The 13,545-nt window shown below is 43.9% G+C and overlaps 1 protein-coding gene across 4 annotated transcripts in view; it reads right to left on the minus strand.

Moving 5' to 3' along the window:
- The window catches only part of LOC138248762 (OX-2 membrane glycoprotein-like), a 123,844-nt gene that overhangs the window by 86,197 nt on the left and 24,102 nt on the right, over positions 1-13,545 (minus strand). Inside the window, exon 2 of one of the 4 annotated variants that reach the window (XM_069202637.1) lies at positions 13,319-13,351. The exons of the other annotated variants lie outside the window; for them this stretch is intronic. The gene's annotated coding sequence lies outside the window, so the exon portion shown is untranslated. The remainder of the gene's footprint in view (positions 1-13,318; positions 13,352-13,545) is intronic. 4 annotated transcript variants of the gene reach the window in all.

The following is a 13,545-nucleotide window of genomic DNA, read 5'->3' on the forward strand; positions in this document are numbered from 1 at the left end:
AGCTCCTTTTTCTACTCACGTCATAGCCCCTAAGGTAATGTCAGGAAGGAATACAATACTGTGAAAAATATAAACATGATATGGAAGATGGATCTTTGACCCTGAGGGAGTTTGGAAGGAAACAGCTGTGGTCAGGCAATGTGGATTGTAAGAAGCAAAGCAGGGACTGGCGACAAAACACAAAGACTGGAAAACATTCGTAGGATACAGAATTTGATAATGAGCAAAAAGCCAACATACAATTTACAGAGAAACATGGTTAGTGGAGTGATGATTAAGCACTGTTCTTCCAATACACTTACAATGCATGGATTTAACAACGGTCTGCTTATTTTTTTCTTTTTACTAACCATTTAGTGATAACTTTTATATTGAGCCAGCTATCAGCTCTAAACTGGGACAATCACAACAGTCAGTGATTTTAAATTACAATTAAAAGCAAGTTAACTGTAAAAGTAAAATGTTATCTCTTGCCATCCACAAGAGGTAGAACTATCAACAAGGAAGGCATTTTGTGAAGGAGATTTGGATCTGAATCCTATACATACGTTTATTACCCCCCTTGGTGCAATGGGCATCCTTAGGATGTCCTCAGTGGTACCTGTGCAATGTGGAGGATATCAACTGGTCACCCAAAAGGGTGAGAGCGGGGGACCCTCCGGTGCTTGAACTGGGCATTCCTCTCCAAGTGGCCACTGATGGAGGGACGACCTGGAATCACTTCCACCTCAGCCCCTGCCCCTCAGTAATGTCAGTGCACGGTCACAGATCCGAACAGACAGCAACACCAGCAAGAGCAGCTGCAAGCATGCCCGGTGAGATTTTCTCCACCAAGCTAGCCGTCTGTCCCATTTCCAGCAACTAATCTCTCAAGTTCATTCCTACTAATGGATAACAAAGGGGTGGGGGTGCCCCAATCGGGCCCCAGATGGGGAGGGATTCCCAGAAAGAGAAATAAATGATAACCATTTCTTTCTTCAACACTTCTGCTGCTCGGTCTCTTTCAGGAGTCCCACCTCTGCAGCACAGTAGAAACAGCAATAAAATGGGGGCCCTCTGACCCACATTATATGCTGCTGTGTGTCAAAGAAAATGTGAATGGACAATAAAAGATAAACGGCTCTGGTGGACTCAATTGCCCTTTTTGGGTGGGCAGACCCAATTTTTCAACTAACCTAACAGATGCCTTGTCTATGTGCTCTGACCCCCGCCCCCCCAAAAACAAAAATAGAAACGGGTTTAAAATTTGAATGGAACATTTAAATTCCCCATGAAGCATAGTATATGCTGCATAAATGCACCCAGGGTATGGAAAGTGAAATACTGCGTGTGGACTGCAGCCCTATTGTACCCTCTCCTGCAGTGGCAGTGAATAAAGGGCTTGAGGCATATTCTGTGTAACAAACCTGCAAGAGCTTCAACCTTGCTGCATACCTGTGAAAATCGCCTCTTTTAACTGATAGGAAAACCTGATTTTAGACATTAAATAAGCCACCTTTAAAAGCATCTTGTTGCCCACAAGCTGGGATGCGTAATAGTTAATAATAAAAAATTATATAAAGGGCATGCACGTGTGTGACCAGGCCCAAAATTGCATTGTGACTGGTCAGGCTGTATCTAGCACATAGGAAAAGTCAAAATACACATTATAGACTTTAATCTATAAGCTTTGACCTTTACCAGTTACAGAATCCATTTAAATACTTATTTTAAATTTAATAAAAATCGAATCTAATGATGACATCTGATTTAATTTCAGTATGTCATATATATGACATTGACAAAATTATAAATACCCTGCCTGAAGGAGCTGAAGGCTAATTTGCTTTAGCTCTCCAGCAACTTCACAGCCTGTACCTGGCCTAGAATTAAGCACGAAAGAGGTGTAAAACTACTCCCAGAGCAGAGACAACAGCCTGGAGGTGAGAGGGGTGTTTCCTTACCCTGGCAGGAATACCAATTGGGGTGTGGCCAGGAACCTAGTTAACTTTAAAGGGACATGCCCTGTCACAAGCAAATGTTGTGCAACACTTAAAAAGCCCCATCCTTTCACCCCACAGTCAAGCTGTCTCCAAAAACAGTGGGGGGAGAGCTACCCCTGCGACCGTTTTTAAATAACCACAGAGAAGGGACAGCTCATTATCCTACCCACATCTCTGGGTATGAACACAGGCTCTGCACAAGAGAAGAAGTGATTTGCCATCTTGGATTTTTAGAATGAGGGGAAATGTGGGATTGTTTGTAGTAGTGCAAACAGGAACTGCTGAAAAATCGGGTAGTGTTGCCCCTGGGAACTTTTACCCCAATATGTGGTAAACAATGTGTGTGATGGTGCAGGACAAATGTGGCATCTCCATGCACCTTACTTAGAACACTTTCTGGACCTGTGAAGAATAAAAGGACTGGACTTGCTCTCCATGACCTAAGAGGAGCCCTGCAGAACTGGATTTGCTCCTCATTGGACCCACAACAATGACGTGGACTCTAAGAGTCATAAGGCTGATCCCCTGTGTCTCTACATGGACACAAGCAGCTGCAAGAGACCTTTTGCTGGATATGCCCAGCTGACCAGTAGCAAATGGATCTGGACTGGACTTGTTGGCCTCTGCCTTCCCCCCTGTGAGTTTAAGTGCCCTTCCCTGAGGTTGTGGGGCCTTGGCAGTGTACTACTGTAGCTTGAGCAATAAAAGTACGTTTGAAAATCTTGAAAACCTTATTCTCCAGAGTTTCAGGAAACTTGGAGAGGGGGGGAGAGGGAAGAGGGGAAGGTAACCAACCAGGAGTTCCACAGTGTCAGATTTTAATTGGTCTTTGTCCGACTCAAGGATAGCAGCATTTTAGAAAAAATGTCCAAGTCCCCTTCTGTGTTGGGACTTAAAAACAAAAATCAGCTAGCAAATCTCCATAGCTCAAGAGGGAGCTATCTTCAAGTGTCCGAACTTCAATTTAATTTTTTTTCAAAATTGTTGACTTCCAGACTTTCACTGGGACCAACTAATTTAGTGTTTCTGACCAGGTCTCCATTGTGGTCAGCCTCAAATCACATCTAGGTCCCGGCCATAAACGATTTCTCTTTAATATAAAGTTGGTTGTGGAAATTGTATTTTGTGACCCTTCTACTGTGTATGTACTGCTTAAGTACTTTACACATTCCTTTTAATTTAAACCTCAGTGCTTCGGGTAACATTACGAGGGATTGAGCGCAAGTTTATTTTATTTAATTTGTGAGAGATCTAGGAGGCGGTGGCTTTATCCTTCGAGGTGGACACTTGTCCACCCCAAATAATAATCTTCATTCATACATCCAAATATAAGCAGTACTGAGTGGAAGTAAAATGTGAATTACACAATAACTGATCAGTGGATGGAGAAGGATGACACATTGCCCGGTGCTATGGTTAGCGGAAGCAGAGGGGCATTTGGTGCACCTGGCTAAACTCACTGTTAGTCAAGTAGATTTTGCTCTTTCACAATTATCTTACAAATACGTTTCTCACGGGGTCAGAGACCACTACGGCAATATGTGCTTTTTGCCTTATTGTGTTTTGCAAGTTTGAAGTCATTTTTTATTTCTTTTTCAGATTCTTTGGAGAAGTTCTTCACATTGCAGCAGTCAGAAAAGTGATGTTTCCCTTCTGAGACTGTCTTTGTGCTCACACATTACTACACTCTCTCAGCATTGCATTCTGTTCTTTCAGTTCATAGCATACATACAGCATTTATTTGTATGGGAACCTCTGTGTTCTCCTTCAGTCAGAACACTTTAGATAGAAAACAAAAGAATGATTTCTTCAGAGGTTCTAACTCAAATAATGGAGGAGAGCTCTGAGCTAGAACGGATACTAAGAAATAATTTGAGAAAGATATCAGACAGCAGAACCTGAAGTGTTTTTTCAGTTATAGTTATTGTTCCTTCAGATAGTAACTTGTATTCCAGTGATGCAGTGGGCATGTTCATGGAGGTCGTATGTCCCTTTGTAACCACAATCTGTGCAGCATACACCCAGTGGCAGGGTAGCCCAGTCCAGGCAGGCACTGCACAGAGCACAGGCAGAGTGTTACCTTGTTAGCCTCCTAGTTTAGCTCAGCCACAAAATCCACAGTTCACTGCAGATTCTAGGAGTAAGGTCAATACTACAATTTATTTTCCTACTGACTACTTCCATCTTTTTCTGGATGAAGACCTATTTGAAGAAGCTAAGCACCAAGCAACTCTGTGTCCTGAGCAGTTTCTTAATGGGCATGGAGGGACTATGGTAACTCACTCTAGGGCACACCTATGGACTCCCACTTAACTTGGGGAGTTGTAAACAAATCTTTGGGCCTATAGCTTGTCATGGGGATAGTACACAAACCAACCATACAGTCCTGCTGGTCTGCTTTGATCAACACCCAGTTTCATATGATTCATGAGCAGGCAGAGGTTTTTGATCTTGCAGTCTATACTGGATTTCAATGATTTTTCTTCTGCATTGCTCTGGGACCACACACAACACAAGAGGTTGTTTAAAACTCAGGCTGTCGTAGAACCTTTTTCTGCCAAGTTTCCGAGGTTTATACACGTGGAAAGAATGTAGCGGTGAATGAGTCCTTGATCTTCTACAAAGAATGACTGCTGTTCAGGCAGTACATACCAAGCAAAAGCACTTATTAAAGCACCAAGATGCAGATGTTGTGTGAGAGCTCTACTGGTTACGTGTACAGATTCCTCAATAAATCCTGCAGGTTGGCCTTTCACATTAGTGAGAATGGAAGCTTTCCCAATCTCTCCTTCATAAAGGTTATAATGTAAATATAGATAACGTCTATGAAGTATCAAGCTGTTTACTGAAGTGTACAAAGCTGGCACTGTGGATTGCAGTACAATTTGAAATTACTGCAGAAAACTCCTTCAGGAGCAGTGTGTAAGAAGCACCAAAAAGTTCAGAGCAGTGTATTGCACAGCAATAAACTGCTTGTTATTAAATTATGAGACAGGCCGGAAGCATATGTGCTCGCTATAATTCACAATGACAGCCCTCCTCCGGTCACAGTTTAGAACTAGTTGGCAGAAGTGTAGAAGCCCACCGGCACACTTGATTACAAGTTCATGGATGGAGTGGATGAAAATGACTTGGTTCTTTCTCATATAATGTGAGTCGTAAACCTCACACAAGGTTTAATAGGTTGGTTACCCACCAGATTCAGTTGGCAACATACAATACAATGGGCAGACTGATGTCCTTGACTTGGCATCATACAATACTACGTGAAGACTGATGTCCTGGACTTTCAGTTGGCCGTTACTGAAAGCTTTTGTGCTGCAGAAGCATATTCTGTTGTGGAGGACATAGCAAGGCAGCAGAATCAGCACTCTGCCGACTGCTTTCCTGCAACAGAGCAAAACTGTTGCTGATGTAGCTGATACAGAGATTGTACTCAGGAAGGAGTAGGGGCAGGGAGTAAATATATCTGCCTGGCCTGTGTTTTTCACTGTTTCACTATAACAACAAACGTGAGGTTCTGGGAAACTGACTCAAATGGAGCACACTAATTAAGAGTTAGTATCTGCCCCAAATGACTTTTTATGAATTCATACCTATGGGGACAAGTGTGGGAACGCTTTGTGTAAGTAAAATGTGAATCACACAATGACTGATAAGTGCATGGAGAGGGATGACTGCTGTGGTGAGCAGAAGCAGAGGGGCATATGGTGCACCCACTAAACTCCTCGAGTCACTAACATTCTGCTCTTTCATAATTAGGTATTCGGAAAACACGCAAAGTTTGGAGTTTGCAAGGCACTGTAGGTAAGTAAAACTAAATATAAAATGCTGTCACCAATTGGGATTTTGTGTAGGAAAAAAACAATGCATATTTTGCCTACATACAATTTGTGCAAATAAACAAAAATATGAAGGCCCATACGCGAAGTGCCCCCCAACATTAAAAAAAAAAATACAAAAAAAAAAAAGGACTCTTTTACTGGGGATGGAAAAGCCTCAGCAGCTGCGTGGTTATATTACCCTTGCTACTTTGAAATGCCAACATTGATAACTATGAAAGGATACCAATAAATTGTGGTTTTCTTAGGAGGGCAATGGTAAAGCCAAAAGGCTGCCCTTTTCTTAAGCATACAATAGTAAAGCCAATAGGCTGACTTTTCTTAAGCAAGTAATGGCAATCCAATAGGTTGCCCTTTTCTTAAGCATGCAATGGTAAAGCCAATAGGCTGACTTTTCTTAAGCAAGCAATGGCAATCCAATGGGTCTAACTGCATGTAAGGAGAGGTCCATGGTAAGTGGTGGACATGTTTGTAAGCTTTTCTCCCATAAGTCATAAAAAGAAAACCCCCATAATTAAGACATCACTTGGGCTATAACAATATGGAAGCTGAGAGTAGGATCACTTTATTGAACAGACTGCATTAGGAGAGTTAATCTGTACCCTCAAAGAACCATATCACATAAAGAAATCAGAAGATGAAAATTGTGTTACAAGCAGTGAAGTGTGAAAGTGTAAATGGCAAAATAATGTATAGTAGATACTTTTGACAATGGGCCAATATTTTGGTGCGGGTTTAACAAACTTATGTGCACACACATCTTTACTTTGTGAACAAAAAGTTGTAAATCAAACAGTTGGGAAACATGAACCTCTGATGCACATGTGATTCCGGTTCAGTGCTGTGGATGTTCTGCACATCTGGGTTTGGGGGTTCAAAAGAAAGAAAGGCATTCACTACCACCAGCTGTGAAAAATAAATCTGCCTTCCTAAGCTGTAAGAACATTTTTCAAACACATCTCTTCTCCAACATGATGGTTTCATTGTCTTGCATCGGTGGTTCTTCACCCTCATATTTTGCAATTGATTTGTCAGGCATCTAGAGAACGTTTATTGTGTAGCTTGTGCTAGATAAATAAATACTAAGAATATTACATAATTTATAAAGAGTAAAAAGAACAATGAATGTAACTACTACACTTTTCATGCATATATACTACAACATTCATACAGCTTTTCACGTCCACACGTCACCATTCCACATCCAACATACACCACAAAACCATACATAAGCTACGGCAGACCCTACCCCTCTACACACTCATTCAACAACCGCACCAAAAAGACAAAAATAAGACAAAGTCCAAATTAAAATAGCTCACTACTAAGTCTCTAAATGTAAAAGGAACACAACATCCACACACTTTTTTTGCACAACAAAACTAGGTGCTGCTGTCACTTTCTCCTATCCCAAAATGCCTATTGTTGGGAAATAAAATGACATCTTCGTGGTGAAGAGTTTTGTTCCCCTGTCCGAGAGCTTAGCTTCATGTATCTGGCATCCCGATATTTGATTTTGGCCTGGTGTTGTGCTAATCGGGCATGTGCACAGAGGCCTAGGCCTGCCCTTGACAGGAGTAATGCCCTGCACTTTTCCTATGACCTGGAGGAGCACAGTGTGTGCCCTCACTGACTGGCAGGGAACTAATGGTACAGGTATGGGTTTAGCAAGTAGAGAGTTGGTAGCAGTACACCATGTTTTGTGAATCCATAGATGTGACCAGGCCTTTTTATCTGGGTCACTAGAATGGAGGCCAACTGGCCCACTCATGTAAAGTTGTGCTTCTATGTGCTTTCCTCGTTCTTAGTGCTAAAATCCTGTGTTTATCTGTGAAAGTAACATGCATGGTTACTGGGAGTGCGCAATAGTAATGCCATTTTGGATAGCCCCCTTCTACCCTTTGGATAAAAATGGAGGTTGAAGTTGTTTTTCCACACAGTGGAAATGTAGTGCTGGAAGGAAGAGAACCGGTCAATAATGTGAGGGAAGTGGAGACAGAATTCTATAGAAACTGGAATGGGCCCTTGCTTGCAAGAAGCTGCGGGGTAGTCTTCCTGAACACTGCTACCGGGTAGATGGAACGCATGAGGGGTGGGACTGGACACTATGCTGTGCCAAGGTGAGGAAACCTTTTGGTGAGGCCTATATTTTTTGTCTTCCTCCATCACTTTTTCAGTTGGGCTGATGGCGGCCATATGCAGAAACCTCACACCTTTTTGAGCCTCTGTTGATGCTTGAGAACAGCCTTGAAAGAAAGTTAGAACTATCCCAATTCTGCATCTTTAATCAGTCGATCCACATCTCTGATCTGTACGTTGTGTGTAAATGTGGGATCTAAACTACCCCAATTTGTTCCAGTTCCATGTCCTTTAGGACTAAGGTTGGGAGTACTCTGCAGAGTATGCAAAGGGCTGCTGTACAACTAGTGTCTGCTTGATAGCCAGTGTACCTCAGATAAGGGACATTACCAAAAGTCTGCATCTCTTGCTGGAGGAGCTGTATACCAGCCCTAAAGCGCCTAGAAGCTATTATCAATCTGCTGATAGAGGGTAGGACCCTGCCAGGGCCTGCAGGATAAGAGACCACCTAGGAAGGAGCGAATATAACGCATTATGTCAATGCTGCAATCACTGCACTGGCTACCTATTGGAGGGAGCACGTTCTGGTTGGCTGTGGCAGGGCCCCAGACAGGCAGATCATACCACTCGTCAGGGGTGGGTGATTACACTCACTGTATAACCTCTGCTCACCCTTGGGTAGCTTGGCAGTAAGACGTCAGGCTTATCACGAGGCAATGTGTAGAGCATTGCCACAGTACTCTCATGCAGCAAATACAGAGTGTCAGAAAAGAGATTGCACATGTATGGTAGGAAAATCCAGTTTGTATTCAGTAAACACATTGATTAACACAACATAGAAAACATGAACTTCCGGGCCTAAATCATACTCAGTAATATTAGTAACAGTACTAGGCCCAACCGTGTTAAAATGACATCAGCAGCGTGTACACTCGGAAGAAATCCGACGCTACCCTCCCAGGACCCTTATTTGGTGAGGAACATTGTCAGAACTAGACCCACCCTGGTAATTAATATAATGCAATACAACACACAGAGGATGGACCCCAGATCACAACAATATCACGAATATGTACACACAGATAATGACAACACTTTTAGCAACAATGTGGACCAAGATCGCACGGGTAGAACCAATGTCAAATGTAGTATCCAGTTGGCAAGAAATCAACATGTAAAGTAGCACCACCAGTCAATGTAATCACTCACAGGCGGCCTTCATGCATTCACTAATCACTGCTACACAGTGCTACGGATATCAAGCAAGTCCGTATGGAGCACACGTGTACCCACAAATGCACCATAATGCAGTGCAACCGATATCCCGCAGGTCAATTGGTAGCACAATGCAGTTCCTGTGGCCCAAATTCTCCTCTACCCTCCATCTCACCCAGACTACCCCACACCCATGGATTAGAAAGAGATCACCCGCTCATCCCGAGATTAGGCCGCTCTTGGCTAGAGTCACAATTAGTTGAGGTCCCAGGGAAGAAGGTGGGGGGTGGGTAGCAGGACTGATTAGAAGGCAGTTGACAGTCAATATGGGGTTGGCCACCACTCAGGAAGTTCACCCACAGGATGCGGAGCAGAAGCGTCTGAGGGTAATAGTTCTTTCAATTAAAGCATTCCGTAACATGCCTTCTGGCACCAGCCCAGGTATGCAAAGCACCGGAGTAGGGGGTGGCAAGGGGGACCGGGGGTAGTAATGGGTGACGTAGTCTGTTGATTCACTTTCAATCACTCTTGGAAGCATTCCTCCAGCCCAGTCAATTGCTCTTGCCACCCAGGCCCTTTTCAAGCAACACTACCTGGCACACACTGTCATCGGGGGCCAAGTGAGGAGAGGGCAGGTAGTTTGCTGCTGAAAGGGACAATAAGGAACGATCAACGAAGAGGGGAACAGAGCAGGGAAGCCTCTTGGAAGGTAGAGGTACCCAGTCACATACATGTGGATCAGAGTTGCACCAAGGAAATCCGGGAACAGCGTCTGGTGCATGATGATCCGAGCCATACCGGGCAATTCGGGCTTCACACACAGTAATGAGTTCCAAATTCCATGCCTCCCTGGAAATGGGGCACAACGCCCAGTACGTGTTGATACAAGTTACCCTAGACAGTTCTGGTCACTTAGGATGAAGAGTTATCAATCCCATGCCTCCCGAGAAATGAGGCACAACTCCTGGAGCGCATTAATACAAGTCGCACCAGACAGTTCCATTCACACACATTCGAAGAGATGTCAATTCAGTAACTCCCTGGAGATGAGGCACAACGCCCAGTGCGCATTGACATGGGTTGCACCAGGAAGTTCCAGTCACACGCACAAGTTCAGCAATGCCACATGAGGTAGAATGAGGCACTACTACAATTACGCCCCTACCTCGGAAGGTCACAATCTGTAAATCGGACACCACACACAATGAGCATGCAGTCGGCGTGACGCACAAGGGAGTAATCATTTACATAATTTTCCCTACTATAACCACCTTTTTATAGTTATTTTGGTTTTGCCCAGATCTAGTGAGGTCACTAGGGCATATTCCTGATTCCGATACCTAGCACAAAGGAGATGCAGCACAATTGACGAAGTGGGCCACGCGGGGTCCCACAACCTGTGAATCCGCTCACCAGCAACAAGACGCTTATGTGTGCTGAGGCCCGACGATGTAGGAGCCACACTCCTTAGATGCGGGCAATGCTTTTGGGGGCTCTGCTCCAGGCAAACTGGTCTCCAGGCACATTTCTTAGTTTCACGCTCACTCCGCGCTGTCAGTTGGAACCCAGCAGGCAATATAGGCACTTCTGAGGGCACCGTTCTCCAGCTGTCATGAGCAGATGATGTGGGTCCCTCGGGGGAGGTCTTTTATGTTCCTGAGACCTCTCTACCCTGCTGCAGTATGGCACAAGTAGTTATACTGTAGTGTGCCTTTGAAGTTTGGGGTGGTTCAAAAGTAGTCCCTTTGAACCACAGATGTCTCTCCTGAATTTCAGTCCTGTCTGCCATGGGGCAATTGAATGCAGATCTTAATATTTAGTGGGGCCATGATATGGCTCCCAGAAGCCAAGTGTCTAAACCTCTTCCTGCACAATCTATCCAGCCAGGCCCTCAAATGGCAGAGGTCTGTCATTCCAGTTTCCAGAAGTGACATTTCTCAGCTATTAATGACAAAACCACCATTACCATAGGAAGGGGTTTATCACTGCGAATCCAATGATAGGCAACATCCTGAGGCTGCTGCACTGCAATTCACTATTGCAGTTGGCAGTGATTTCAATCTTTCCCCTAAGTTAGCCTATGGGGAGAGCAACCCTCAGAGGTAGCGAGAATAGCACATGGGTATTCTTCACCACGTTTAGAAACACCCTTGGTGAGAGTGCAGAAACACTGGCCTGCGATGGCAGGCTGGACACATGTTAAAATACTATTGTGCAAGCATGCACACACTGGCCTGCAATGGCAGGCTCAGCACACACTGGTTAGCGCCACTTCCTAACATATGTAGGAAGGGCGAGCGCACTTTCACACTGTACTTACAGTAGGTAAGTGTCCACGGCCCTAAGGCCACTAAAAGAGAATCAGCAAAACCAATGAAAAGAGCCTATCTCCTAGGTAGGGAAAACCTAAGTGGGGGTTCTTCACTACCGGGGCATAGAACACCCATGTGTATCTGCCATGACTTCCGCCTACCAACTGCTGCGTCCTTCAGGTGGTGCTTTAGGGGTAGTGCAAGGCCCACTCAGGGTTGTCAAAGGAGTAAGAAATGCCACCACAAGCACCAGCGCAGTTGTGCCTCCCCAGGCCTGCAATGGCAAGCCTAATATGGTTGAAAAGCTATTCTGTTGGGTGGCACGCTCCATTCACCGTCCCACTAATAGCCGGGGCTTTATACTTGTCCCGGGTGTGTGGTGTACCTTTTTACAGAGCACTCCTAGGTATAGCACCTCGACCAATCAAGTAAAAGCCTTTTCCTGGCATGTGCAGGAGGGGTGCACGTTCTCACTGCAGTACAGTGGGAAAGTGCCCAGAGTCCTAAGACGAAGCAAAAAGTCAGCAAAAAAAAACTGGGATGAAAAAGCAAAAGGTTTCGGGGATATCCCCTAAGAAGGGTCATGTCCAACACTACCTATACCTAGAAGGCAATGTTCAAGGCACTTTGCATTGTCCGCAGAGCCTTCCAAGTTGAAGGAACGCTATACCTACAAGTTATATTCAGGCAATACAAACCAAACAGCGTGCTGCACTTCATGCATGCACCACTTATCACTCCACCTTCCAGAAAGAAATCCATAGGAGGCACTTCTCTCTAAGAACAAGCTGTTAAGCTTTGGAACTCACTACCATCCAACTATACAAGCACCCAGGGGCATACACACTCCCAAAGACAGCTGAAATCATAGTTTTTCCTTAGATAACTGAATCACCCACACCACTGCAGCAGAAACCAGTAAAAGGTTGCACCCTCAACCTCAATCCTCAGCTTACAATCCACAAATTGGAAACAACTCAACCAGCAAACTGCGTTCAATATGAAGATAAGCTAGGAAGGGCTGACGTATGGTTTTCCATGGCATAATATAATTATGTACTAGCACATAACAGTTCTTGCCCTCGACTATAATATGTAGCAGTAAGCAGCATACTGTAACCTATACCTCTTAAATTCAGATATGGTTTCAGCTAAGTGGGTTGACCATTACCAGCACTGACAGACAAAAAGCCAAACATCTCCAAATGAACAGGCAATGAATAACTGAAGAGATCTGTTGCACACTGTTGGACAATTCCAAGGGCTTTAATATAGTCACCCACTATAGGTCCCAAATATCTATACAATCTGACAGCTTCTTTACATCCCAATTAAACACTCAGACCTTGGATGATAATAAAAATGTGCATCCCAAAAGATCTCTTCACTTCTTCCTCCCTCCAGCCATGCCAGCTCAGGACCACAACTATACACAAAAACTCAGATTGGGCAAACAAAAGCAGTAGAAAGCTATAGCATAAGAAATACCATGAAGGGTTTCTGCAGAGCCATGGAAAGCTACCAGCAAATTGAAAGCCATAAAACTGCATGTCTGTCTTTCACACATCCACCACACTGTTACGCTCTGTGTTCCAAAACATAATAGCCGCACCTATCAGTGGTCATCAAGCATGACATGGAAAGACTTTCCACAGAGGATCAAAATAAACACAACATCCTTCCAACCATGCACCCTACACGCTGTAAAATGCTAACCATGCGGGCAAGTGCTTCATCCTCCCACATATGGGGAGTGAGCACAATATAAATGCTGCAATACAATACTGCATCTACTCTGGTGGTAAATGAACCTGCTCCAATATCAGATACAGTACACCACCTGCTGGAATTAAAAATTAATTCACAGAAGCCCTTCAAGCAGCCTCACCTGATCTTATTTGGAACAGTAATTCTGCCTCATCTGGAGGAAGAAGAAAAAAAAGTTTAATACAAATAATTTTATTGCATGAGTAGAACTCTCAAATTGTCTTAAATGCATCTTCTGCAAACTTAATTTGAAACCAGACCGGCTAATATATTTCCAAATGGAAAATTTAAATTATTATGTAAGAGGATAATGAAACCGAGCAGACACATTTATCCAACTAAGGAAGT

This window comes from Pleurodeles waltl, chromosome 8 (assembly GCF_031143425.1).
Source record: "Pleurodeles waltl isolate 20211129_DDA chromosome 8, aPleWal1.hap1.20221129, whole genome shotgun sequence".
Lineage (NCBI taxonomy): Eukaryota > Metazoa > Chordata > Amphibia > Caudata > Salamandridae > Pleurodeles > Pleurodeles waltl.